The sequence below is a fragment of the Canis lupus genome, chromosome 10 (assembly GCF_011100685.1).
Source record: "Canis lupus familiaris isolate Mischka breed German Shepherd chromosome 10, alternate assembly UU_Cfam_GSD_1.0, whole genome shotgun sequence".
In the NCBI taxonomy this organism is placed as follows: Eukaryota; Metazoa; Chordata; class Mammalia; order Carnivora; family Canidae; genus Canis; species Canis lupus.
Window position 1 is genome coordinate 39,597,501 of NC_049231.1, and position 26,951 is coordinate 39,624,451.

General features: G+C 41.2%; 1 long non-coding RNA gene across 23 annotated transcripts in view; it reads left to right on the forward strand.

Annotated features, from left to right (window-relative positions):
• The window catches only part of LOC119873653, a 111,863-nt gene that overhangs the window by 28,204 nt on the left and 56,708 nt on the right, over positions 1–26,951 (forward strand). For 11 of the 23 annotated variants that reach the window (XR_005365735.1, XR_005365739.1, XR_005365733.1 and 8 more), the window contains exons 2-8: positions 15,386–15,566; positions 16,129–16,360; positions 18,785–18,896; positions 19,238–19,260; positions 20,918–21,693; positions 23,444–24,269; positions 25,354–25,477. This is a non-coding gene — a long non-coding RNA (uncharacterized LOC119873653). Of the gene's footprint in view, positions 1–13,803; positions 13,914–14,982; positions 15,168–15,196; positions 15,298–15,385; positions 15,567–16,128; positions 16,361–18,784; positions 18,897–19,237; positions 19,261–20,917; positions 21,694–23,443; positions 24,270–25,353; positions 25,478–26,951 lie in introns of those variants that run through there. The other 12 variants (XR_005365748.1, XR_005365732.1, XR_005365753.1 and 9 more) reach the window with 10 other exon arrangements.

Here is a 26,951-nt window from a genome sequence, read left to right on the forward strand (position 1 = left end):
GAGCAGTTGAAGGTTAGTGAATAATTTTAGAATCCCCTAAACTTTACTAACAGCCCACTATTACCTAGAAATCTTGCTGATAATGTAAGCATTTGATGAACACATACTTCATATGTTATATGTATTACATAGTGTATTCTTACTATACAGTAAGCTAGAGAAAAGAATATGCTGTTAAGAAAATCATAAGGAAGAGAAAATACACTTACAGTATTGTATTTATTGAAAAAAAATTATGTATAAGTGGATCCTTGAAGTTCAACCTGTGTTGGTCAAGGACCAATTGTATTGATAAATAAAGACTTACTATTGCCATTTTGTTAAATATTTTCTGGATGTTTTTTAGATCTGTTGTTCTTTGTATTTATCCTGCTGTCTTTTTTTTTTTTTAATATTTTATTTATTTATTCATGAGAGACATAGGGAGAGGGAGAGAGAGAGAGAGAGAGAGAGAGAGGCAGAGACACAGGTAGAGGGAGAAACAGGCTCCCTGCAGGGAGACCGACGTGGGACTCAATCCCCGGTCTCCAGGATCACACCCTGGATGGAAGGTGGCGCTAAACCGCTGAGCCACCAGGGCTGCCTCTATCCTGCTGTCTTTTATTTTTTAATTTAATTTATTTTATTTTATTTTATTTTATTTTATTTTAGCAAGAGTCCCTGCTGTCTTTTAAAAAAATATTTACTTTATTAGACAGAATGAGTGAAGAGAGAGTACAGCAGGGAGAGAGGGAGAGGGAGAAGCAGACTCCCTGCTGAGTAGGAAGCCTGACACAAGGCTCAATCCCAGGACTCCAGGATCATGTCCTGAGCTGAAGGCAGGCCCTGAATGAACTGAGCCACCCAGGTGCCCCTATCCTGCAGTCTTATTTGTGTTTTGATGTCTTTTAGATCATGCTTTGACTTTTTTACTGTGTTCCTTTGTGTAGTTATGTCAGGATTTTTCCTAGTGGTTACGTGATGCTTACATGTAATATATTACACTTATATAACACCTTATTTTAAACTTATAACAGCTTAGGGGTGCCTGGGTGGCTGAGCTGGTTAAATGTTCCATTCTTGGTTTCAGCTCAGGTCATGATCTCAGGGTCATGAGATTGAGCTCCATGTTGAGCTCTGTGCTCAGTGCAGAGTCTGCTTGAGATTCTCTCTCTCCCTTTCCCTCTGACCCTCCCCCTGCTCATGCTCTCTCTCTCTCTCTCAAATAAGTAAGTAAATATATAAAAAATAAATTCATAACAACTTAACTTTAATGGAATTGATAAACTTCATAGTTTTATTTTCCTCTCCCTTACATATTGCTGTCCTAATTTATGTGTTTTTTTTTCATATTGTATAACTAATAACATACTGTAGTTATGGTCACTTTTACTATATTCTTTTTTAAAAAACTTTTAACCTACATTTTTTGTGGGGAGGGTTAGGGAGAGAAGGAGTAGAAGATCTTAAGCACGCTAGGCATGGAACACTATTGTAGGGCTTGATCTCACAACCCTGAGATCATGACCTGAGCCAAAATGAAGAGTTGGATACTTAACCAACTGAACCACCCAGGTGTCCCTAACCTACAGTTGTAAGTAAATAATGCACCACTATTACCATATTGCAGAATCTAACTATGACTATATGTTTACAATTACCAGTGATATTTACAATACCTTTTTATGTTTTTATGTTGTTAGTGTTCTTTCACTTCCACTCAAAGAACTCCCTTTAGTATTTATTGTAAGGCAGGTTTGGTGGTGATGAATTCCTTCAGCTTTTTTGTTTTTTTCTGTTTCTTTATTTTTTATTTTTATTTATTGGAGTTCAATTTGCCAACATATAGCATAACACCCAGTGCTCATCCTGCCAAATGCCCCCCTCAGTGCCCATCACCCAATCACCCCAACCCCCTCCCACTTCCCCTTCCACTACCCCTTGTTCATTTCCCAGAGTTAGATGTCTCTCATTGTTTTGTCACCCTCACTGATATTTTCACTCATTTTCTCTCCTTTCCCTTTATTCCCTTTCACTAATTTTTATATTCTCCAAATGAATGAGACCATATAATGTTTGTCCTTTTCCAATTGACTTATTTCACTCAGCACAATACCCTCCAGGTCCCTCCACATCAAAGAAAATGGTGGGTATTTGTCGTTTTTAATGGCTGAGTAATATTCCATTGTATACATATACCACATCTTCTTTATCCATTCATCTTTCAATGGACACCGAGGCTCCTTCCACAGTTTGGCTATTGTGGACATTGCTGCTATAAACATTGGAAAGCATTTGACTGCAGCTTTTGTTTGTTTAGAAAAGTCTTTATCTCTCTTTTGTTTCTGAAGAACAGCTTTATTTGGCATAGAATTCTTGGTTGACAGTTATTTTTTTTCAGTATTTTGAATGTCATTCTGTTCTGTCCTGGTGTGAAAAGTTTCTGTTGAGAAATCTACTGATAGTCTAATGGGGGTTTCCTTGTATGTAACCTCTCTCTCTTCTTTATTGCTCTTAAAATTCTTTTTTTGTGTGTGTGTGTGTTTGAATTTTAACACTTTACTTATAACATGTCTTGGGGTAGCCCTATTTAGGTTCAACCTACTTGGGATCCTTTGGGCCTTATGGATCTGGATGTCCTTTTCTCCACCCAGGTTTGGGAAGTTTTTAGACATCATTGCTTTAATTACACTTTCTGTCCCTTTCTCCTTCACTAATCCTTCAGAATTCCCATAATGGGAATGGTTTCTTTTCATTGTGTTCCATAATTCATGTAGACATTCCTCATTCTTTTTTATTCTTTTATCTTTTTCTCCTCTGATGGGTAATAGCCAGTGTCTTATCCTCCAGGTCACTGATTCTTCTGCAAGGTCAAGTCTGCTTTTGAAACTCTCTATTAAATTCTTTAGTTGTTATTGTTTTTTCAACTCTAGAGTCTCCCTCTCTCTTTTGATCGTTGCAATTTCCTATTGGACTACTTTTTTTCTTCATGCTTTGTGTTCCTAATTTTGTTTAGTTGTCTGCCTGTAATTTCTTGTAGTTCACTAAACTTCCTTAAGAGGGTTATTCTGAATTCTTTGTGAGACAGTTCATAGATTTCTATTTCTTTAGGGTCAGTTATTGGAACTTGATCTAGGTTTTTTTTTTTTTTTTTTTTTTTTGGTGAGATTATTTACTCAATTCTTCATGATCCTTGGTTCCTTAGGTTGGGATCATCACATTAAGTGATTGTGCTATTATTCCAGACTTTTGAGTAATTCTGCTCTTGTTTCAGATTTTACAGGTTTGCTTTGGTAGACATAGTTCTCCACTAGTTAGCTCAGTTTGGGTTTCTGGATGTGTTTACTGGTAATGTCCTTGGAAGTGTGGGGCATGCTATTATGATCTATTTTTGGGTGACACAACTGTGCAAGCTCTTAGGAAATGGATGAGGTTGTATGCCCCTGGCTAAGAACAGTTGTCTAGGTCTGTTATCTCCATTTCCTACTCAAGTGAGGCTGTAGGATGGGCTTCATGGTTGTTAGGATTCTCAGGTCAGGTTTACTAGATGGTCAAGACTGTATTCAGTAACAGATGAGACTATGAATTAGCTTCCCTGCACTGGCAGGGAAGCAGAACTGAACCTAGAGCCTGTATCATTCATTATTTGGGTGCCCAAAGCAGGTTAGAATGTACGGTGAACTCCGTGAGAATGTGGGGCCACCAGTTTTGCTCTGCTGAGAGGGGAAGCCAAGACTCTGCCTTCTGTACAAGTGCCACCCTAGGTTGGGCTGCTGAATGGACCCTGCTGCTTCCTGTTTGCTTTGGTTAGGTTCCTCAGTCGAAAAGATTGAAGGCTGTTTTCAGCGATGAGTGGGGCTATGAGTGGGGCTATGAGCTAGATTCCCTACCCCGGTGCAGCAGGAGCAGCAGCTCTAAAGCTGGTAAAGCTCTTTGTTTGTTGTCTCAACTCAAGCCATTCGGCACCCCAAGTTCCCTGACCGAACAAGGTCACTGGCTTTTTTCTGCAAGAGATTGGCTCTGTCAGGGCAGTTCTGCTAAGTAAATATGAAACAGGCATCTGGATGAAAACAAAACAAAACACTGATAGATGTTCAGTCACCTGCAGTGAAAGCACTGAAACCAGAAATCTAAATGATTCTTCTATAGACATTATGTAGAAAACATGACCATGACATTGCAAAAATGACCCAGGACAGTTTTGTAAGCTGTAAAGTGTTACCATTTAAAATATTGAAACTTTTTTTTTTTTTTTTACTATTTGTTCTAAGAATACTATACACTGTCAGAAATTTCCTCTTTTCCTCATATTATCAACCAGGAAGATTTTTTTTTTCATGGAGAGGATTACAAAGAGATCAGGAAATGTGCTTTTTCAAGGTATAATTCTCCATAAGGAAAAGCATAGACTACTAAATTATCCAAATAAAGTGGCATGGGCTATTAAATTAGCCCTTCAGTGTTGGGAATTTAGGGGTGAACATTCACTATACAATACTGAATGTTCATACTGAAGATCCAGAATTTTTTAAAAAACCATTTTGCCACTAATATGCTGTGAGGAAGCAGTGCAAATTCATTAAAATTGAGGAAAGTATGTAATGTATTTATATCCTTAAATGGCTGGCCTGTTTGGACTGAAATGAGTGATAATTTAGATACAAATTCCAGTTAAGTTGGTGAACCAGTTAACACAGTAAGTAAATTAAGTGGGCTAAATTTTAAAAAATAGATTGAATGATTAAAGTAGATAGATCAAAATCAAGGAATACTATAAAGGAATATGCACATATCCTCCAAAATGCGATATTTCTTGTGTTGCCACTTCTAAAGAAGGAAGAGACGACAAACGTATTCTGTGATTATTTGAGATGAATGTGTAGCTTTTTGAGTATGTAAAGTAGGGAAATAGAGAAAAACACTTGAATAAAAATCTAGAGGTTTACAACAAAAAATATATTTTAAAAACCTGCGTATATTTTGAATATTAAAAGGTTTCCTTTCTCTTATTTTGGTTTTGCCTTTTTAAATAACTAATGGATTTATTAGTATTCTTCACCTGAGTCAGATGACTTGGCTCCTTGGTGATTTTTCTAGTGCCTCTGATACCTATTTCCACTTGTTTTCTAAGGAGACAGTGTGTATTTAGATTTTGCAGAAATAATTTGGAGCTTTTCAAACTCCTGGGGTTAGTATTTTACATTTTGTTCCTGGGATTTTCTTCCCCTTTGCCTTTTATCCTCCCTCTTAAAGTTTAAAATTAATCTCCCATTCCCACTTTTTTTTCTTCTTGTTTTCCTCTGTGGTTCACTTCTTTCTGAGTGATATTGCTGGAATTTCTCTGCTCCACTATCGAGTTTCTTTTTCAATTATCTTTTTATACATCTATTGACTATCTTTTATCACATAGAATCCTTATCTGTCCCTGTTCTTTTTACTTTTATGGACATAACATGTTATCATCTTTCTATGGGGATCCCTCCAGCTACTGGAAATTTTGAACCAATATAAGCTGACGGACAACTGATTTTTCATACAGTATTGAATTTCTAATTGGTCTTCCTCTGTAACTTCTTGTCCACAGTTGCACCGGCTTGTTCTATCTCTTCCTAATGGATGCCAGCCCTGCCTTCTTCACTTGCGTGTTGGAATCCTCCTTTGTCTGGCAGGCTTTGGTCATATCTGAGAACCTTTAGGTGGAAAGTTCTGCTTAGCCAACTTAACATGGGCATTTTACTTTATTGTTATTTTTGTAGATCATTCTTTTAAAAAAAAAAAAAAAGTTTGGGCAGCCTGGTGGCTCAGTGGTTTAGTGCCGCCTTCAACCTAGGGCCTGATCCTAGAGACCCGGGATGGGGTCCCACGTCAGGCTCCCTGCATGGAGCCTGCTTCTCCCTCTGTCTGTGTCTCTGCCTCTCTCTCTCTCTCTCTGCCTCTCATGAATAAATACATAAAAATCTTAAAAAATAAAAATAAAGAAGTTTATATTTTAATTCCTGTTAGTTAACATATGTTATATTAGTTTCAGATGTACAGTAAACAGGCATTTTAGTACCTTTTTCTCATCAGCTAAATACATGCTACATCCACACCCAACCTTTTTTTGGAACAGACCTGGCTGGTAGCAAGAGGAGCCCTTGGATGAAAGGTGGCACAGCATGCATGTGAGTCAATGGCTAGACAGACAGGGTTCTGACCGGGGCCCTCCCCTTACACTGTGTGTATGTCACCCTGGGTAAGCCACTGGATTCCCTGCACCCCTCTGCATTCTTGGAGATAAGGGTTTTTGTGTGAATTTCGTGCTTGGCACATTTCCAGTAAGTTTTAATTCTCTCTGTACTCACCTGTGGTTGAGACCTCAGAAAACTCCAGGCAATACAAGTTACACACAGTAGGCACGTTAGATGTTCCAGAAGCTAGGCGTGGTGGAAATAATACCATTACCATAGCACTCTCAGTGTGTCAACGCGGTATTATTGTCCATTTCCTTTTATCTTTACAATGACCCTGAAGTCTGGTGAAGCTCCCTGGCCCCTCAGCAGGGAACTGGGCATCTATTTGGGCCACAGCTGCCGTGTGATTAATTTGCGAGGGAAGAAAGGCCCACTAAAAAGCCACGTGGAAATTATGAAGGTAATGGCTAGTAAGAGATCATCCTGAGTGTGGAAAATTGGAGCCATTCAGCCTGTAGAAAAGAGGAGTTTTATGTTTCATTCCCAAGTTCAGAGAAAAGAAAACCTTTCCTTTTCTTTTCCTCCTTGTTGTTGTTGGCAAGACTCTGTAAGACTGCAACTCACATATAAGACACACTGGGCCAACTTTTCAAAGAGCCTCTATACTTTGCATGTGTTAGATTTTTCATGCATAGCTACAGCTCTGGGTGGTGGTAGAGCTTGTGGGGTGGAGGGGAGGGTGGGCACAGATGGGTTTTTCACATTTGCCACCTCACTTTGAATGTGTAAATGTACTAATTTTGTGAGATTTGGTTTTCTTAAAAGTAGAGTTCCTTAAGCAGGCTTGTATCTAGAGCAGTGTAGTCTTTAAATGAACAGTTCTGAAAATGATAGGGGATCTGTGCCTGTCTGCCTGGACAGTGGTAAGAAGGTGGTGGTGTATTGTTTGAAATTGAACCAAGACAAATGAGAGACACAATTTGTGTGGGCTGGACTAGTGACTTGCAGTTGCGTACAGGGCATGCCATGCCTTTTTAAAACCTAGGCACTTTTTGTCTCAAGTGGACCTTCACTAGGGAATGATTAAATGGCTCAGAGTTAGTGATTTGATAACAGAAAGCCTGGAAAGTTCGGTTTATTCTCAGAAAGATTGCTTAGATTCCTTCTTTCTGATGTGACACCCCCTCCCCCCAACCCGGTAACTTTAAACTCCCTCCTTTTGTCTGTTTGCTGTTGACGACTGTTAGGATAGAGAAGGTTATGTTATGGTAGAAAATACCCATCAAAACCTCAGTGGCTTAAAACTACAGAAGTTTGTTTCTTTTTCTGTTTTTGTTGGTTCTGTGTCTTTGGTATATTATTTATTTATTTTACCTTTAATTCCAGCGTAATTTCTAAAATTTTAATTGCACTGTAGTTAACGTGCAGTGTTACATTAGTTTCAGGTGTACGATACAGTGATTCGACACTTCTCTCCGTCGCCCCATGCTCGTGACGACAAGTGCACTCCTTAATCCTTGTCATCTATCCCCCCACCCCCAGAAGTTTAGTTCTTGATCCCATTGCATGTCCATCGTGGGACAGAAGGGGAGCCTGCCAGCTGCAGACAATTAGGGACTCCGAATGATGGAAGCTCCTCTCTGCACCTGTTTCCACACACACTGTAGCAGGAGGAAGGGGACACGGTGAGGTTTGTCCTAGCTAAGGCTTCTGCTCAGAGGTGACACCTGCCACTTCTCACATTTCATTGGTCAAAAAGTTGTACACGATCATGTTTAACTTCAAAGCAGTGGAAGGGACATTCAATCCTACGCTGAGCCTAGGAGGAGAAGAGAAATTAATAACCTGCCTATGACTACCTCATCAGCCATTAGACATCATCACACAGGGAAGGGATTTGTCTTGAGTTTATGGTAATTAGCACTGCCAATGCTAATTTCTCTGCCCCGGACATTTCTGAGCGTTGGTTAAAAAAGTGTTGTCACATATTTCCACAGTAGTCCCATGAAATGAATGTTCTGCATCCTTGGAACCTTATAATACAGCAGCTTCAAGGACTATTGATACTTTGAAATGCTTTCGGTGACAATGATTATGATGAAAATAATAGTGAAGAGTAAAAACTTGCCCACAGAGAGAAATCTACCCCTTAAATAGTGCTTTAACTCAGTTCTTTCTTTTGAAAGTACCTTTCAAGTCTTAATCAAAGGACAACATCTTCATAACCAAACTAATCAACATTTGATGGATAAGGAAGTTAAGGATCAGAGAAGATAGAGTAGACTTCTCAGGTCTCTAAGATAGAAGTTTGAAGTGTTGAATTCATGTTGGGGGATTTTACTGTAATCACCAAAACCACCTACAATGCCACGCTCACTACAGACCACCCCCCCCACGCCGACACCACCACCGTCCCCACCACCACCATCACCACCACCTCACCACTACCGCTACTATCACCATTTAATGTTAGAACTCAAACCGTATGATCCAAATCATGTTTCTTTTCAGGCCCATCAGGGGAACCATAAAATTAGGTAAGATTTTTAGCAATTATGTTTTTTTCCCTATACATTTCATAATCCAGGAATTAAAAAGGTCATGGAAGAGGATTAGCAACTCAGAACTACCTTGGGGGCTGGGTTTGGACTAAACTTATCTTTCTCCCTCTTGAATTTGTCCTTTTCTTTTTTCTTTATAATTTTCTTCCTGGAGTACTTTTTCTCCCTCCTTTAAACCTGGAAGAGAACCAGCGCTAAAAAAAATGCCACACTTGGGTCCCAGAAAGGGGTGGTGTATTACGGTAGCACTTACTTTAGCTCCTTTATCACATACACCACTTAAATATAGCCCTTTGAGGAGCACAGATGTGGCCAGGATCATCAAAGTTGGGGCTATTTTTTTTTTTTTTCCTGCCAAACTCTGCTTAGAAACCAGCATGAGGAAACTGGAAGGAGCTGTCCCAAGTGACATGGCACGACTGCCCAGTGCATCGGAGGGGTTTGGCAGAGTCATTGCAATCAGCAGGTCTCACTTCATGAATCCACCTGTTTGCACTGATTTGAATGTGATGCTTCAGGCCTCTGCAATAGAGTTCAGAGTGGGCTTTCTTTGGAGGTGGTTTTCATTGGCCCCTGAACTATGGAGATAAAGGTTCTGTCTTAGCCTGTTGGCTAGTGTGGGGAAGGATGGCATCTTGGACTCTTGCCCATAGTGTGTGTAGTGTTACCAACCTTCTGCAAGGCCTAAGGCATTTGTGTCTTTAAACCCTTGCCAGCAGAGGTAATGATGGAGGGTAGAGAGGTTCTGGCCCAAAGATAACACCCTAGAGCTTTACTAAACCCTTACCCCCACCCCCAAATATTAACAAAACAAGGACGTTATCACATTACCAATCTGGGCCGCAGTTGACTATTTGCCAAGAATTCCACGTTTCCACCTCACATAATACATTTTATTTTTCTTTTGGGGATTTGTTTTCTGAGTCAGTTTACTTCTTCGTGGTCCAATAATCACCAAATGGAATTCTCTCCATCTTTCATCCTTCATCATTAGGGGAAAAATACAGTATCATTTTCTGGCAAGAAATAAATATCTCAAAATGAAAGACAATATTTAGTGACCAAAAAAAAAAAAAATCCCTCAAGAGCACTACTTTTCTGATGAATCAGAGCTGGAAGTGATTAAGGGCTCAGTGCATTAAAACAATGAGTACTCACGTCCATTCCTTCATTTTCATAAGAAAATCAAACATCCTCTTTTAAGGAAGTGGGGGGTTGTTTAACAAATCTTTCAAGTGAGCCCTAGATAAGTGCATTGGCATGGTTTGAGGAAACGCATAGAGGAAATTAAAAATATTTATTTTATTGAACTAATATTCCCAGCTGGAGATTAAAGTAGCAAATGGAGCCCACAACTGTAAGGTGGATGCTATCCGCCCATTTAGTTTCTATTTGTTTTGTTCCTAACTGTCAACCTGAACTTGAGTAGAAGTTTTAAATTGTAATTTACTAAGTGCTTATAAGAGTGTTCCTTGTATATAAAATGGGGTAGTCTGAGATTGTATTTTTGGATAAAAATATGTGTAGTTTGATTGCACTTGAATTGGTGAATTTTTTTTTTATATGTTCAGAATGTGAAATTCCTGGTTTTCTTTAGGTTGACTACAATTTTGCTGTGTTGTAGAGAATTATGATTTCATGATTGTGCAAGTTTGGAATGTTTCTCATGCCATTTTATTATGGATTTCAAAAAACATTTTTAAAAGCTATATTTAGGGGGCCTGTCAGTGGCATGGTTGGTTAGGTGTAAGATTGGTGGCTTAAGCTCAGGTCATGACCTCAGGGTCCTGGGGTCAAGCCCTGTGTCAATTCCACAATCAGCTTGGAGTCTGCTTGAGATTCTCTCTCCTTCCTCTGCTCCTCCCTCTTGTGCGTGCTCTGTCTCTCTAAAATAAATAAAATAAATCTTTATATATATATATATATATATATATATATATATATATATAAAGTAGTAGTTACTCTCTCTATATATATGGCATTATTTAGGAATCAGGGCTAGCTATTTTCATTTCAGAGTGTTAACTCTTAGCTATTGGATCTGAACATCCTATTTAAGCCTGGCTGTGGTCAGGTCTTCTTCTTGGATGGACAACTGTAAGGACTTTTTATTTTAGATTTATAAGGGAAGAGATATGTGGAAAGTAGGCATGTCACATGCATGTTTGCTTGAGTGGCACATAGTAGCTACAATAGTTAAGCTTCCATCAGTAGTTACTATGTTCCAGGCAATAGACCAAAGAATTTATGTCCCTTATTTCTTGTGGAGACAGTTACTGTTTTGCAGTAACTATAATTATCATTATTTTCCAGGTGAGGAAATTGACCTCTCAGAGAGGATACCTCACTTTCTCAGGAGCTCCTAGCGGGCAAGTGCCAGAGGTAGGGTGCTCCTGGTACGTGCCCTGTTGACTCCCCACCAGGTGTTGTGGGGCTTCTCTTACAATGGCAGAGACCCAGGTGTTTAAAGATGGTCTTTTTCAAGCTCTTGGGGCAAAAACTGATAAATGCAAAAGCAGGGCTGCATTCCCATCCCTTTCCAGTTCGTAGACATTCTCTTGCAGAACCAGCATGCATTTGCAGGCCAGCTTTTCCATGGAAAAGCTAGAGTGGGCACACGTTCAATTCAATTCCCACTGTGCTTTCTCACAGAGGTTCTTCCACAAGATTACAAAGACTGGGAACCTAGCCTATTATTATTAATAATTTTTAAAAGTTATTCTGGTTTCTTTTAGGGCCATATCAGTTTCAAAGATCGCTGTCAGGGTGGGAGCAACTGAAGTTGAAATGGCCTGAATGCTAAATGTAGCCTGAGAGCGGAAACTTTGTTCTTCAGAGTTGAAAAGTCGGTGGAATATTCATAGAAATGTAATACGAGCACAGGATACCGAGTCAGTGTCAAAACTTTGTTCCAAACCATATTTGCTGTTTGTAAAACTGGCTCCTCAGAGCCCGGCTGGGGGATGAGAGGGCAAATGGATTACAGCATGCCCTGAGACAGGGCTGCGGGTCCGGGGCTCCCTTTCCCACAGAGGGTAGGTCTTTTCTCCACAGGAATCAGGGTTCTGGGCAGGGGCAGGGAGTGGAGGCAAAGGGACTGGGGTCCCTTCCAAGAGGACCATCTCTGCCTCAGTTATGGAAACCTTTCCTTCTTATTCCTACCCAAGGTTTGTTCCTGAAGTTTGAAATAGAAACTCTGGAGGGATCTATGTAGTGTTCTGCACATGCAGAAGTGACACCATTTGCTTTTTCCTTGAAGTTCTCCTGATCATGGTATTGATAAAAAAATGATAGTGGCATAGATCCCAATGAATATCATCTTCAGATGCTGGAATTGGATCTTAAAACTAACCAGAGGAATCATCTACTGATGACCCAAATTTCCTTTCAAGAATTAACAAATTCTCTCTCATTTTTCCCCCCATGGAACTCTACTCATCTGTAGTTAATCTAAGAATTAACATTTAGCAAATTACTGCCTTAAATGAGGTATGTGCCTGGTGGCTCAGTTGATTAGAACCCTGTGCTAATGAGATCACGAGTTCAGTCCTCAGGAGGGCTGGTTCCCTTCACCGTGGTCCCTCTCTGAACCTCAGCCAGGCCTCCAAATGAACACTGCTCACAAGTGGCCTTTTGGGGGAAGAATCAACACAAATTCTTCATCATTTGTGGGGGGAAAAAAAAACCAACCCAAAGCAGATGCCCTGCGTTAACTTAGAGTATGACAGTGATCCCGTGGGGGTAACGAAATGGTACCCACGAGGCTGCAAAGACTTCTTGCAGACTGTGGAAGTGCCACACTTCCTGGGGATGGCTTCCGGGCTGGGAAAACAGATATGATGTGTGTACAAGGCTCCAGTCTTGCACAGTGAAAGGGGGAGTGTCATCTAGGAACAGTAGGAGGCTGGATGTTTCTCTGTAGGGCAGACTCAAAGGGAGTCTCGTGCAGGGAGTTTTGTTCAACTTTCACTAATCACTTATTTAAAAGACAGATCATTCTGGGCCTTCTCTTTATAAATGTCAGCAGTCATGCAACCCATGGGACCATTTCTTCCCCAGCCAGGCCACTCCAGCCATTTTTCTCAGGCTGGCAGGAGACACAGTAGCTGAGAGCTTGAAGAGCAGGAGAGGTTCTCACTCTCTTGCTTTCTCTCCATTTTCCACTCTCAGAAACCACTTTTTTTTCAGAGCCAGGTCCAGTTCTGAGGCTCAGTCTCACCCAAGCATGACCGGATGCATTAATATCCTCTGAGGCCATTTCTTGGGTTTCGGGAAGAATAATGCCTAATGAGCTCCAGCTGTGCCCGGTGGCATTCCCTGTTGCAACCAGCAACCCCCACTGGCTTTCTTCCATTTTCCAAGAATACCTTCTTCAGGGCAGCAGCCACCTCTCTCTCTCTCTCTCTCTCTCTTTAAAAAAACTTTAACCACTGCATCCTTATCACCTAGCAGATTGCTTTGTGTATAGAAGTTCAATAAATATTTGCTGAATATTCAATTGTGGAACTGGTTCCGTTTAGACAAAGGCAATTTTTTAAATGTTATCACCTTATTTTTCTCTTTACAGAATTATATGTGCTTACTGGAAAAAAATTAGAAAATAGAGAATAAATATCACCCATAATGTCATCACTTGGAGATAGCCTTTCTTGACATTTTGGGGTGCATGATATTTACATCTGTATGCATATCTATCATTTGTACGGGACTCCGACAATTCATATTATTATGCAATCATTTTTTATTTACATAAAAATCTTCGCATGGTATTATATATTGATATTATATATTCTTCTACCTTAGTATCTTTAATTTTTTTTCAGAGCATTTTATTGCATGACTGGGCTTCAGCTTAATCAGTCACATATTAAAACCGCCTCGTAGCTTAAACTTTCTGCATAGTTTTGTTTATTTCCTTGGGACAAATTCCGGCAGGAAGAATTGCATGGTCCCACGGTTTTCTAATTCACTATGTGTTGGCAAGTTATGGGTCAGAGAGGTGCCACCGATCTGAACTCCTGCCTGCAACCATGTCCTCCCTTGCTGGACGGTATTAATCATTCTTTTGTATATTTGCTAACTCCTAGGCCAGACGATATCAGCGTGCATTTCCTGTAACAGTAGTGAAGCTGAATATTTTGTGTGTGGCTATATTGATACTTGCTTTGCAAGGTGCCTGCTAACTTCTTTGAAGACCCAGGTATTCTGAGGACCAGTAGATTCATTCCTCTCTGTTTCATAGGGTTATTGTAAGAATTAGTTGATGCAACCTATTTGAATAAGTTTGCAAGCTACAAAGCAATACACCAATGTGTTGATCGAATTTGTGATCTGGTAGGGCGAGGGTCAGGAGGAATCGTCACCTGAGGGCAAATGGGCTGAGTAAATGGGTTCCAAGCAAAGACCTGGGTGAGCTTTCCTGGAGGAGGTATGCGGAGGGACACCTGTGAAGAAAGGGAAAGAGGACGTGCCCTGAAGATCTGTTACTTTGAGAAGGTCACTGGAAAAGAGACAAGGTCAGAGATAGCACAGGGGCTGGCAGCTCCAGACAGGAGCTGAGTAGGCACAGAGGGGAGCAAGATGGGCCAAGGAGTGATAGGAAACAAATGGGATCGTGCTGAGGGTGGTCTGTGATCTCCCTGGGGGGTGAGGTGAAGGCGTCTTCTCACATGTCTCTAAACCAGCCACGGAAAAGAGAAAACACCAGCAGAGCCCGCTTCTCTGAAGACTGGTCTGAAGCCCAGTGTGACCAAGGCAGGTGTGTTTAAGAGCAGACAGGGAGATCGGTGCCACTGCACACAAGTGTGGTCACCTGGCTGGAGCACACCTGTGCTTTCCTGTCAATCCTGGGAATAACCACACCCGGGAGGGGAAAAGAAATGCATAAAACAGTGGTAATTAAATAAAATCCCACACTAAAATTGTCCCAGCAAGTATGGGATCCCAGGTATATAGAAGTATAAATAAATATATGTACTATGTAATAAACGTGATGCGTATTTACTATATATAGCGTGTGTCTCTCTCCATTACTATATACATAAAATACATGGATATAGGCATATGCATGCTTGCCCGTGGTCATCTCCAGGGAGAGGGAATTACCTTTGCTTGTCCTCACTTGTTTCAGTGTCATTTCACTTATTACAAGAAATATGTATTCTCTAATTTGTAAATGATTGGGTAAAGAAAAAAATGGTTAAGGCTAGGAAGAGGTGTGCTGTGAGGGTGGCCTGCCACTGTCCCTGTGACAGCGTGGGCGGGGATTGGTTAGCGCAGCAGAAGCTGAGGTCCCAGGGCTGTCACCAGAGCCCCTGCTAACTCGGACAGAGGAACCCCTGGAAGCACCTGAGAGTCACACCTGGGCCCCTCAGGGCACTGGGCTCATTGGCATGTCACACTGAGATGACAGGAGAAGCCGTGCCTTCTTGGCAGGCAGGACTCTAGCCAACAGGTAAGACGTTTCCAGGCTGGGAGTCAACATAGGCCGCCTGTTTCCAGATTGGGCAAGCATTGCCACCTGGCAGGGAGGAGGCCTGGGTTCATTGCAGGGAAGAGAACTTGAGCTTGGTGCAGGAGGAAACGTGAGAGCTTTTCTCCTTCAGTTCAAGGGCTGTCACCCCAGCCATGAAACAGAGTATCTGACTGGGACTTTTTGTGATTTTACATCAGGTGCAGCTGCTTTAAGGCAACACAGTTTCTCATGTCCTTTATGTCTGGCTGTCCCATGGTCTGGAGACAGAGTCGGGGGAACAAGCCTGAGCTGGTCTCTGACTTCCTGGAGTTACACTCGATTTGGGGAGATGGATGGATGGATGGCACACAAGGGACCGACCAGAGAGCGTCACACATGGTAAGATTGCTCTGAAGGAAACCAAAAGAAGTGGGAAGATCAGGGCTGGGCTACTTTGGATCCAAAGGCAATGGAAGGTCTTTTGGAGGAGAGGATGTTTAAACTGAGTCAGGAACAAAGAGAAGGGGGCAGCAGGTGAGTAGCCAGCCGGCAGAAGGGGGACCCAGGAGGCAGGACTCCAGCTCAGCCTGTTGGCCCTGTGTCTGGAGAGCAGCGAGTGCAGGATGCTGCTCAGGAGGAGGCTTGAGAGGCCAGCAGGCATCAGATCACATCACACCTGGCCCTGTAGGTGGGTCCTATCTGGATGTTTGATTTTACCCTCAGTGCAAAGGCAAGGTAAAATCTGACGTGATGATGCAACATCTAAGCTTCAACTCAGCGTATGTAAAGATTGTTGAATGAGTATAAACTAAATCAACGGATTGATATTCCGGGGTCAGAAAATGTCCTGTGTGTCTTTTATTTTATTTTCTATCATTATTTATGTTATATATTTTATTGTATTTTATTTTTAAGCTATGGTTTTGACTTCTACATTACATGAAAAATCACTCCCATTTAGATTTATTTTCACAAAAAGACCAAGCTACAGTGATGCGAATAAAGTTTGATGCTGCAGAGTGTGCCTGAAATCGAAGGCAAGGTGAATGAGACACTGTGTCCAGAGTGTGGGGTGTACGAAGCTCTTCCACACTCGGATGCCCTCCGTCTTTGTCATCCTCCAGCATGCTGGGCTGCGCAGGTGCTCCTGCTGTCTCCGTGGTATCTCCAGATGAGGAGACCAGCTCAGAGAGGTGAGAAAAGACCGGGCAGGGCTGTATCCCTCTAAAACCAGCAGGCACCTGGAGTTAGTGTGAGGTAGAGACCAGACATGGACTTTGAGGTTGGGTAGATCTGGTTTCCAGACCCTCTCTGCACTCAACCGTTGTGGGACTTTGGAATAGACACCCTATTGTCCGATCTCCGTGTGGCTCATTTTCCATTTTTAAAATGGGGATAATACAATTTACCTCCTAATATATTGGTGTGGATTAAAAGAGAAGAATTAGAACATCTGGCACACAAGAGACGCTCAAGGAATATTAGTTTCTTTGTTCCTTTACCTGCAAAAAATCCACGAATCCGTCCAAAAAAATAGACCATCCTTTAGAATAGAACCTTACCCATTTCTTTTTTGTTTTTGTTATTGACGGGACGTCCGAAAGGATGTTAGTTTTCTTGTTGTTGTAGTTGGGTTTGTGGTAAGCTGACTTTGCACTTTAAAAGGGAAAAGAAGGAAATCTGTAGTACCTCAAACAATGAGCCTTTTTAAAACCTGCATTGGACTCCAATTTCAAAGAATATTCTTATTAACATACTTTCTTATAAATGGGACGCTACTCATCAAATATTTATAAGTAGTAGCCCGAGAAGCCAGCGCAGTGCTTGGCAAGCCTGGGGACATTTCCCACGTGCGCTGTGGGATGGCGTAGGCAGGGGAGACCCTTTAATTTTGTGACATGGTTTGGGGGCTCCAGTGTGAGCTAGTCTTGGCATGGTTTCTCCCTGCTCTGGGCCTGTTCTGGAGTCTTTCAGGACTCCCACGTAGACTGTCCTTGCAGGCAACTCCCTTTGAAGTCCCCGGGAGCTCTTTGAATGGAAAACATACACAACGGGGTGTTGATGCAAATAAGCATCAGACCTGATGTACGTGGGGGAATAAAGGTGCTTCTCACACCAAATATTAGCTCTTTAGCCCAGAAACTATGGTTTGATCATTAAATAGAAAAATCAGCTCCCCCCCCCCAAAAAAACCCAGAATCTATCACCAAAGCTCCACCATATCCATTCTCTCAGGAAATGATAAACCTGCTAATTACCCGAGAGTTTTAATTAAGTAACATATAGACAGTGCCGGGCTCTGTTTTTACTTTAAACATATCAATAAAATAAAATTCTCAATTTCAGGGCAACTTGCTAAATGAAAAAAAAATTACTATCTTTTGAAATATCACTCATCGAGTGCGATAATTTAGAAAAATATCTCTATTAGAGATAGTTAGAGATATTTTTTGGTTGGAAATGCAGTCACCGATGTAGCACAAAGCTGCAATTTGTAGACAGGTTAAGTAAATTAAATCACTCACTGTCTTTTTTTTTCAATGGCTTTAAAAGTTAAAGGTAATTTGCAAAGAAAACGCTCAGTTTGAATTGGTTTGTAATATCTGTTAATGATCTTTAAAAAAATCCACTTATTCACAATCCTGTCCCTGAGGGAATTCCAGCATGCTATCAGAAAAATTTCTTAAGTCTGAAATGTCATTAGCTAGTGATTCCTTTGAAGTAAAAAGCCCTGAAAAAATAAATTATATAAGGTATACAAGTGCGCAGGACAATCACTTTGATGAATAATATCTGTGTTTTTCGTACCTAAAAACGCAACAATTGCAATCCAAGCTGTTAAATTATAGAGCTGTCTTCGGAATTACCTTGGTGTAGGTACGCGTGCTCTGTTTATTTCACACGTATATTGAGTTCTTCCATATATTTATAGATTGTTGATGTAAAAACAGTAGTGTTGAAACAATTTTGATTATATTCATTGTGTTTACCTTTTGGAAACACAAGGTGTTGCCTAAATACAGCTCTACAGGTGTTGCCATCCAGAACTAAAACAATAGCCTGTTTCAGGGCCACATCCTGGATCCCTGAGCCGGGCGCCCTGAACAGGGGTGCGAATACTGCGCAGCCCCTCGAATTGTCCAATATTAGATAACAAGAGCTGTGCAATACTACACCAAAGGGGCAATTTTCTTCCTGACCCTGGCTGGCTATCAGTTTTTGCCTGGAAGCAGGGGAGTCTTTGTAATACGATATTAGTCAGTGAAACTACAGATGCTGGTTTGGCTGCTATAAATAGCTAATCTATCTTTCTTTCTTTCTTTCTTTCTTTCTTTCTTTCTTTCTTTCTTTCTTTCTTTTTTTTTTAGTTGGATTTTAGTAAACCATTGGCTACAGGTTAATTACACATTTCGTAAGAAAGCATTTCCTTGTAGCCAGCCTAAATTTGTTACCCTTTAATCCCGCTGTATAGAAGGCTAGCAGTGTATGAGCCTCCAGGAGGACCTTCAGTGTGTCTTTATTTTACATACTGGGGCTTTAACTTTTTGTTCTCCTCACACACTACTTACCTTTTAGCGAAACTGCCAAGGACCTGGTTTTATTCATTTTTCCTCCAGGGGAAGGCATTCTGTTCTTCTTGATCCAGCTGATTTGTGACTGTAGGTGTGGTTCATTGGTTCGTCCTGTTTTCTGCTCTGTAGCTGACATCCGGAGAGCACACTGACATAGGTGAGAATAAGCCACTGATGGATTTTGATCAAAATATTCTACAATATTTAGTGCTTTCATTTACTGCATCTGAAAATGGAAATCAACACTTGAAATTTTGGGCGGGAAGCTTTATTGGAGTTCCATCTATCGAAGATTACAAAGAGCAGAGCATGGGACTCAGTGTGTTATCCTGGAGTGTGTTCTCCTGGAGAGAACACATCCTGTAACCACCTCCTGGGACAAGAAAGAGAATATAGCCAACATTCCTGCCTGCCCCTAGGCTGAGACTCTCCTTTTCTCCTCAAAAATAACCACTCTGCTGACTGTTTTTTATTTTTTTGTTTTTGTTTTTGTCTCAGCTTCATATGAATGGACTCCTTTGGTAAGTGTTCTTTTGCATCTGGTTTCATCCTTTCAACATAGTGTCTGTGAGCTGTGTCTGTGTTGCTGCGGTGCAATTATATTCTCCTTGTTTTATCTCATTCCACTGTATCAATAATATACCACAGTTAACCATTTTGCCCCTGATGCACATCGGGGTTGTTGTTGATTTTTGGCTATTTCGGAGAACTGCCAAATGCTTGCTCATGCACATCTTGGTGGGTGTGCATGCATATCTGTTGCGTATGTAGACTAAGAGGGAAGTTACTGAGGTGTAGGGCATGACCATGCTGAGCTTTAATGAGGTCACTTTTCTAAAGAGGTTGTATTAGTTTCTAGTCCCACCAGCGGTGGGTGAGAGAGAATGCTTGTTAACATTTGGTATTCTTCATCTTTTTTAATTTTGGTCATTCTGGTGATATGTAGTTGAATCTCATTATGGTTTTGATTCCCCAGATTATTAAGAAGTTGAGCATCTTTTCATGTACATTGGCCATTTGGATATTTTGTGAATGGACTTTTCAAGTGTCTTGCTAATGTTTCCAATGCACTGATCTTCTTTTCTTATTGTCTTGTAGGAAATATTTATATATTTTGGATATGATCCTTTTTTTTTTTTAAGAGAGAAAGAGCGAGAATGTGTATGTAGGGGCAAGGGGGTAAGGATAAGAGGGAGAGAGAGAATCCAAAGCAGGCTCCATGCCCAGAGCGGAGCCCAATGCAGGGCTCTATTTCACGATCCTGAGATCATGACCTGAGCCAAAACCAAGAGCTGGATGCTTACCTGACTGAGCAACCCAGATGCCCGAAGGATAGGATCCTTTTTTGATTTATATATTGCAAATATCATATACCACTCTGAATTTGACTTTTTACTCCCTTTATGGTATCTTTGGATGGATAGAACATTTTGATTTTTATGTAGCCTAATTTTGCAATATTTTCCTTTGTAGCTAGTGCTTTCTATGTCTTATTTAAGAGAGCTTTGCTTATCCCAAGGCCATGAAAAATATCCTTTCATATTGTTTTCTGGAAGCTTTATTGTTTTACCTTTCATATTCAGAGTTATAATCCATATGTCATTGATTTTTTGCATATGGTGTGAAGTTGGGATCAAATTTGTTTTTTTTCTCCACAATATCTACTTACCCTATACCATGAATGAAAAAGATTTCTTTCTCCAGGCCTCTGAAAGGATAGATTTGTCATAAACTAGGTACTTATTTATAGAATGATCCTGTAGACACCCCCCCACACACACTTTATTCTGCTAGTACGGTGAGTTATTTAATAGGTTTTTTAATGTTAAACCAATCTTCCATTTCTGGACTAAACCCAACCTGGTTATGATATATTATTTATTTGAAGTATTGCAGCGTGTTTTGATAGTTTTTACAACAAGGCACAAGCATGAGACTCACCTGTAGCTTTCTTTTAGTGTAATATCCTTGTCAGGTGAGTTATCAAGGCTTAGCTGGCTCATAAAATGAGTTGGAGAAGTGTCCTCTGTATCTTATTTAATACATTAAAACATAAATAAGTCTAATGTAATATAGTTATTTAAAATATATGTAGGTTGCCTTAAGTATATTATTAGTCAAGGTTCTCCAGAGAAGCAGAACCAAGTGTAAGCATGTGTGTGTATTTATTCATTATAGGAACTGACTAGCACAATTATGGAGGCCAAGAAGTTCCACAGTCTGCTCTCTGCAAGCTGGAGACCCAGGAAAGCTGGTCACATAACTCACTTCAAGTCTGAAGACCTCAGAATCACAGAGCGTTTGTGGGGAGCAATTGTGTAAATTCTAGGTGGATTCTGAAGGCCCAAGAACCAGAAGCTCTGAAGCCTGAGGGCAGGAGAAGATAGATGTCTCAGCTGAGGCATAGAGAAAACTCACCCTTCGTCTGACTTTATGTTCTATTCAGGCCCTCAATGGATTGGATGATGCCCACTGCTTTGGTGAGGGTGGTCTTCCTTAGTCATCTACTGGTTCAAAATCTAATCCCTTCCTGAAACACTTTCACAGACACTTCCAGAAATGATGTTTTACCAGTGATCTGGGTGTCCCTTGGCCCAATCAAGCTGACACATAAAAGTAACCAGCACTGTAAGTATTCATTACAATTTCTTTCATTCCAGGCTTCTGGAATGAATTTTAATGGAGACTTGTGGCAGGAGACTGGTTTCTGTGTTTGCCTGGGGAAGAGAAGGGAAGTTACACTACCTTCCGGGACTCACAATCTGCTTGTGTGCCCAAGGCTGACATTTGTTACTGCATCTCAATCCTGGAACCATGATCAGGGCTCATCCTGGATTTAAAGGAGGACCTGTAAGATGAGAAGCTTTCTGGACATACATGACAAGCACTCAGATAAAACACCTGCTCCCCACTAAGAAACTTCAAAGCCAACTTCATCCACTTTGACCCTTCAGGTACTGTTCCATAGAGTGTTTTTTTTTTTTTTTTTTTTTTAACTCAAATCCCCTTCAGTACTATCTCCATCTCTCCATAGTACAAGGCCTTACCACCTCTTGCTTGGGCTATGGCATTTGTGGGACACTTAGTGTCCATTTCATCCCCTTCCCAGCCATCCAAGTGCTCACTCTAGAATGGGCAGCTGGCCATGATAGTCTTTGTTGAAAACTGCTTGGTGGCTCTCCATTGTTCTATGAGAGGCAGTCCAGGCTCTTAAACATAGAACACGAATTCTCCCACCACCTGGCTCTCGCTTACCTTTCCGGCAGCTCTCTTGCTCCTCTTGGGTCTTTGCTGCACACTCTAGCAACTCTATCTGCTTGCAGTCCCCAGTGTTTACTCTGGGGTTCTTTATGTCTCAGCTTTTTGTATGCTGATCTTTCCCCTGGGAAGGGACTCTCCATGTCTTTCTCCTGGGCAATCCATTCTTTAACAATCAACTGAGGTCAGAGACCCTCCATCCCACCCAGCTGGGGTGGCATGGTCTCCTTTGCATCCATGCCTCTGTGTCTGATGATTAGATTCTGGACTTCTTGAAGGCTGGTTCAGATCTTGGTCATACCTACATCTATAACTTGCTGCATACTCAAAGGTAACAGGTGTTCAATAAAACATGTACAGACTTAAACGGAAGGAGCAACACTTAAGAATTGACTAGTTTGGGTTTCATTTCATCTTTTTTTTGGAAGCCTGAGAGGGAGTGACACAGCCCTAATGCTGTGACCAGAAGGGAGGAAGGAAGGCAAAGACTACGGAAAATCTGCAGATAGCAATCTCTTCCTGAATGACAGTTCGGTTCAAATGATTAAAACCCTTACGGTGGGATTCACTTTCTGTAGAATGGATTAGTAACAAGGATTTTCTATAAAGATAGATTTTTTTTTTCCAGAGAAACAAATTTGGACACCTTGCTCCAAGAATTTAAATGAGAAAAATAATCCTCCTTAAAAGGCAAATTGACCAATATCCTTCCCCTTTTCTCTTATTAATAAAAGAGTTTACACAGAAACCCTATAAGAAGTTGTGTAAGAGATTCACAAGGATCATTAAAGTCTCTACTAGACATTCACTTTCACTTTGTAAAATTGGCTGTACCCTCAAAATGGTATCACATAAAAATAGACTTTCTGGGGCTCTTATATATGAATGGGTTTTAGTTGCACAGTGGTGCCATTCATTTTATTTGGCCCATTTATTGCAAGTACATTCTAAATTTGGCCTTAATTATTTTTCCTTTCACAAAAATATTTTGTGGGATCTTTTTGAACCCCGACTACTTCCTTCTTGCCCCCTTAAGACAGAATCCAGGAGTGTTACTTTTGTTCTCTTCTAATTAAAATAATTGCTTGGTTCCTTTTAACTAGATTCATGCAGTTATTAGCCTAATACATGGATGGGTGCCATGGGGTGCTTGAGAAACAAAATGAAAAGTGATCATGTAGCTTCACATGAAAAAGATTCTGTGGTGCCAAGGAGCATTATTCCTTTCAGCCGGCATTTTATAAGGGCCTTTAGTAAACCTGGCCTCCCCTCCCACCCCTACCCCCATACCCTTACTAAAAGACTATTAAGTGAAAGAATGGTTCTATTTTCTCCATTAGGTAGACAGTGAACTCAGTACAATTTGAAGAGGGGCACTTGATATGCTGGGTATGGCACAAAGACCGGGGGGCTGGTTTTAATCTCTGCCCTTGCTTTGTCTTCCAGAATAACTGCAGTCGAAGGATAAATGCTCCATGTCCTCTCTGCCAGTCGGTGTTTATCAGAGGACATTGGAAGAAGAGGGACAAAGGTGCCTGGATGTATGTGTTCATCAAGAGTCATCAGGACCCTGGTTCTGAAAGGAAGTTTTAAAATAATGTTTTTGACATCAAGATGTTTCTGGAAGTTGATGCGGTTCAAGAGTTTGGCAAACACAGGCCTGCAGGCTAAGTCCGATCTATTGCCTGTTTTTGTAAATAAAGATTTATTGGAACACAGCCACACCCATTTGTGGATGGGTTGTCTGCTGCTGCTTTTGCGTTGCAGTGTGGAGCAGTAGCGACAGAGACCATATGCCTACAAAATCTGAAAGATTTACCAACTAGTTTTTTAACAGAGAAAGTGTGCTGACTCTTGATAGAGCCTATCCCATTCACGGAGTATCTATGTATCTATACATTTCCCTGCTGAGAAATGTATTTATGGGAATTTCGATGACAGTCCACATTTGGTGAGATGCTGAGGGCTTTTGGTAATGTACTTACGTAATGGGTGTTCAGGACTGGTGTATAGACAGCAGGAGGTGAGGCAGATCAGGTGCAGGAGATCATGGTGTGAGAAAGAGGCTCTGCCATTACTGTCTCAGTGGAAGTCACTGGTTGTGGCTCGGGTCTTCTTTTGTCAACTGTACAGAGGAGAAGGTGCCAAGACTTCTGACTTGGAGCGCACCTCGATTTACTACCTTAAGACCTTATGGTCAACATTGTGGACGTCTGCTTCCATGCCAAAAGATGGGCATCCTTTGTCACCAGTTGGTAGTTGGATGGATCAAGTAAGAAGAGAACATGAGTCCCAAGTGTTTTCTAAACCATCAGATGCTATATTTGTGACATATGAAAACATCAGGATAAGTGTTCTCTTTGGCACGTGAAGAAATGAGACAGCTTACCCAAGATCAAGTAGTCAGCCAGCAGAAGAGCTGGAGGCTAGCTCTCCTGCTTTAAGCCACCATTCTTTTCCAGTATACCATATGCTTCTTTACATCACGCTTCTTCCACGGTTTCAGAAATGCTCAGTTCTTTAGTTCATTTTTTGTTCACTCATTCATTACTGAACGTTATTTAAGAGCCTGCTATGAATGTAAAAGGAGCAGAATGTCTCAGGGAGAGTGAGGGCTGTGTGAAGAAGAGTTGGAAAATAGAGTAATTTTGTTTTTGGACCCCTGTGGCTGGGATCCTCCAGAACAACATAGATTCTGGATCTATATCAACGATATTGATTTCCCCCATCCTGCCCAAGGAGTTAGCCCTTATTTGTGATATGGAGAACAAGAGAATAGATGGGATGGGAAAGAGAGAGCAATCCTGTCACCCAACAGTGTTGCCTGCCATGTTGTTTTATGTAGTGTGTGTGTGTGTGTGTGTGTACTGTTTATGTGTGTGTACATACCATGAGAGCAAAGAGAAAGAGGGATGCTGAAGTGTTGATGGCAGATTGTACCAGCAGCTAAAGGATGGAGACAATCTAGGTCTGGATTGCAAGGATTTGCAAGTTAGGATTTTGTATATAAATAAAGTCCAAGGGAATCCATATCAGAGGAATTTTCAAATATGGATTGTCCAATTAAATGGCATAAATTAAACATACCAGATGTGGACTTATTTTATTTACCACACTGTTAAATACAGCCTTCATTCAGATTGTATTCGTTCAATGATGTGTCCTGTAAGTTTTGAAATGATGATTATCAAATGTGCCTGGAGGAAGCAGCTTCCACCAAAATATTAAATTTGCCTTGTCATGGTAGGAGAAGTGAAAAACTTGAAAGTTTTTGTGTTTGACACTTGTTATTTTAACAGGGAAGTTTGCCAATATTTTCTTCATATTCAGTGTTGTTGGCTACTTTTTTTTTCCAGGTTTATCTGTGAGTGCAAGTCTATGATTCTCTGAAGCAAAGGTGCCAGTGAAGTTGCCTCATAAACAAGCAGACCTTCCAGAATCTTCCATCGGAGAATTATCACCTGCAAAGACCTCTGAGAGGTACAGTAGAAAATTCTGCCTTAAGCTCCTCTGCCTCCCTTACAACAAGTCAGTCAGGTGAATTTGGAGGTGCTGCTGTCCGATTGTGCAATTCATTAATAAAGCCATGTTACTTCTCGGATATTCCCAGGACCCAGGACGCTGCTGTTTTAAGAAACATAATTTGGTTTAGCACCGAGAAAGCCTATTCACAGCAGGTCTTAGCGGTGATACAGATAACACTTTTCATCTGTAAGAAATTTGTAAGCATTAACTAATTTATTTAACTTCCCTGTAATTGAGCGAATCTTCTTCTGTTTGCTGTGGGAAAACCCTTCCTTTTCTAATTCTAATCTTTTAGCAGGTATTCTCCTGAAGCCTTGTCACCGTGCTGGAAATGTTTTGTAGAGGGGAAATAAATCTTTCAACACAGTGTAAAATTTCACCGAAATAGATGACCTCCATTTCCTCAGTGGAGAGCCTATTTTTAAGTGATTAGACAATGCTCTGGGAAAAAAAAAAAGTGAAATCTCCTTGAAAACTCTGGGAACTTATTGCATTATTCCAGCCACTGTTACTGCCACTACTGTGGGCAGTGTTCTCGATGGCTTACAGGTATTACTTTGGGTTTCCTAGAAAGGAGAACTGTAGGAAAAGCTCAGGCGCTGTCTCTTTTGCGGAGTTCAGTCCCAGAGTAGGGAGTTGGGGAGAATGATGGTCAGGCTGAGGCCAAAGGAGCAAATAACAATGGTGCGTTATCGATGTGGCCCCAACTTGGCGTGAGTCGTAAGCGACTGCTCTGTCCTTGGGATGGTGGTAGGCTAGACACCAGCCCTCCAAAAAATCGTCTGCATCTTAATTCCTAGAACCTGAGTATGCAAGCTTCTGTGCCAAAGTCTTTGCAGATGTGATTAAGGATCTTGGGATGGAGAGATGGCCTGGGATTATCTGGGTAGGTTCGAAATCCAGTTGCAGATGTCTTTAGAAGATGGAGGCATGGATGGAGGTGGAGTGACACAAGAGAGGGCAGGGGGACAATGGAGGTAGAATTTGGAGTCATGTGGTCACAAGCTAAGGAATGTGGGCTGTCACTGGAAGCTGGAAGAGGTGAGGATGGGAGCCTTCCCTGGCACCTCCACCATGCTGCCTGCAGACTTCTGCAGTAATACATCTCTGTTGTTTTCAGTCACCAAGTTTGTGGTGATTTGTGATAGCAGCCATGGGAAACGAATACAGAGACTGTCCTCCCAGAGCAGAATTGGTTAGATTTCAGGATAGATTAATAGAGAAAGGATGGCAATAAGCAAATATAGAATTTGTTTGCCACTTCTGATTGGTGAATAGTTTTTCTCATGATATTAACGTCGCTCTACTTTCCCCTCTTACCTCTGGGTTGATCACAGTTGGGTATGGAGTTTCACTGGAGTGTCTCATGTTTCAGGGGTAATGGGGAAGCTCCAGGAAGGGAGGGCAGGGCCAGCTTCCTTCCAGCTAA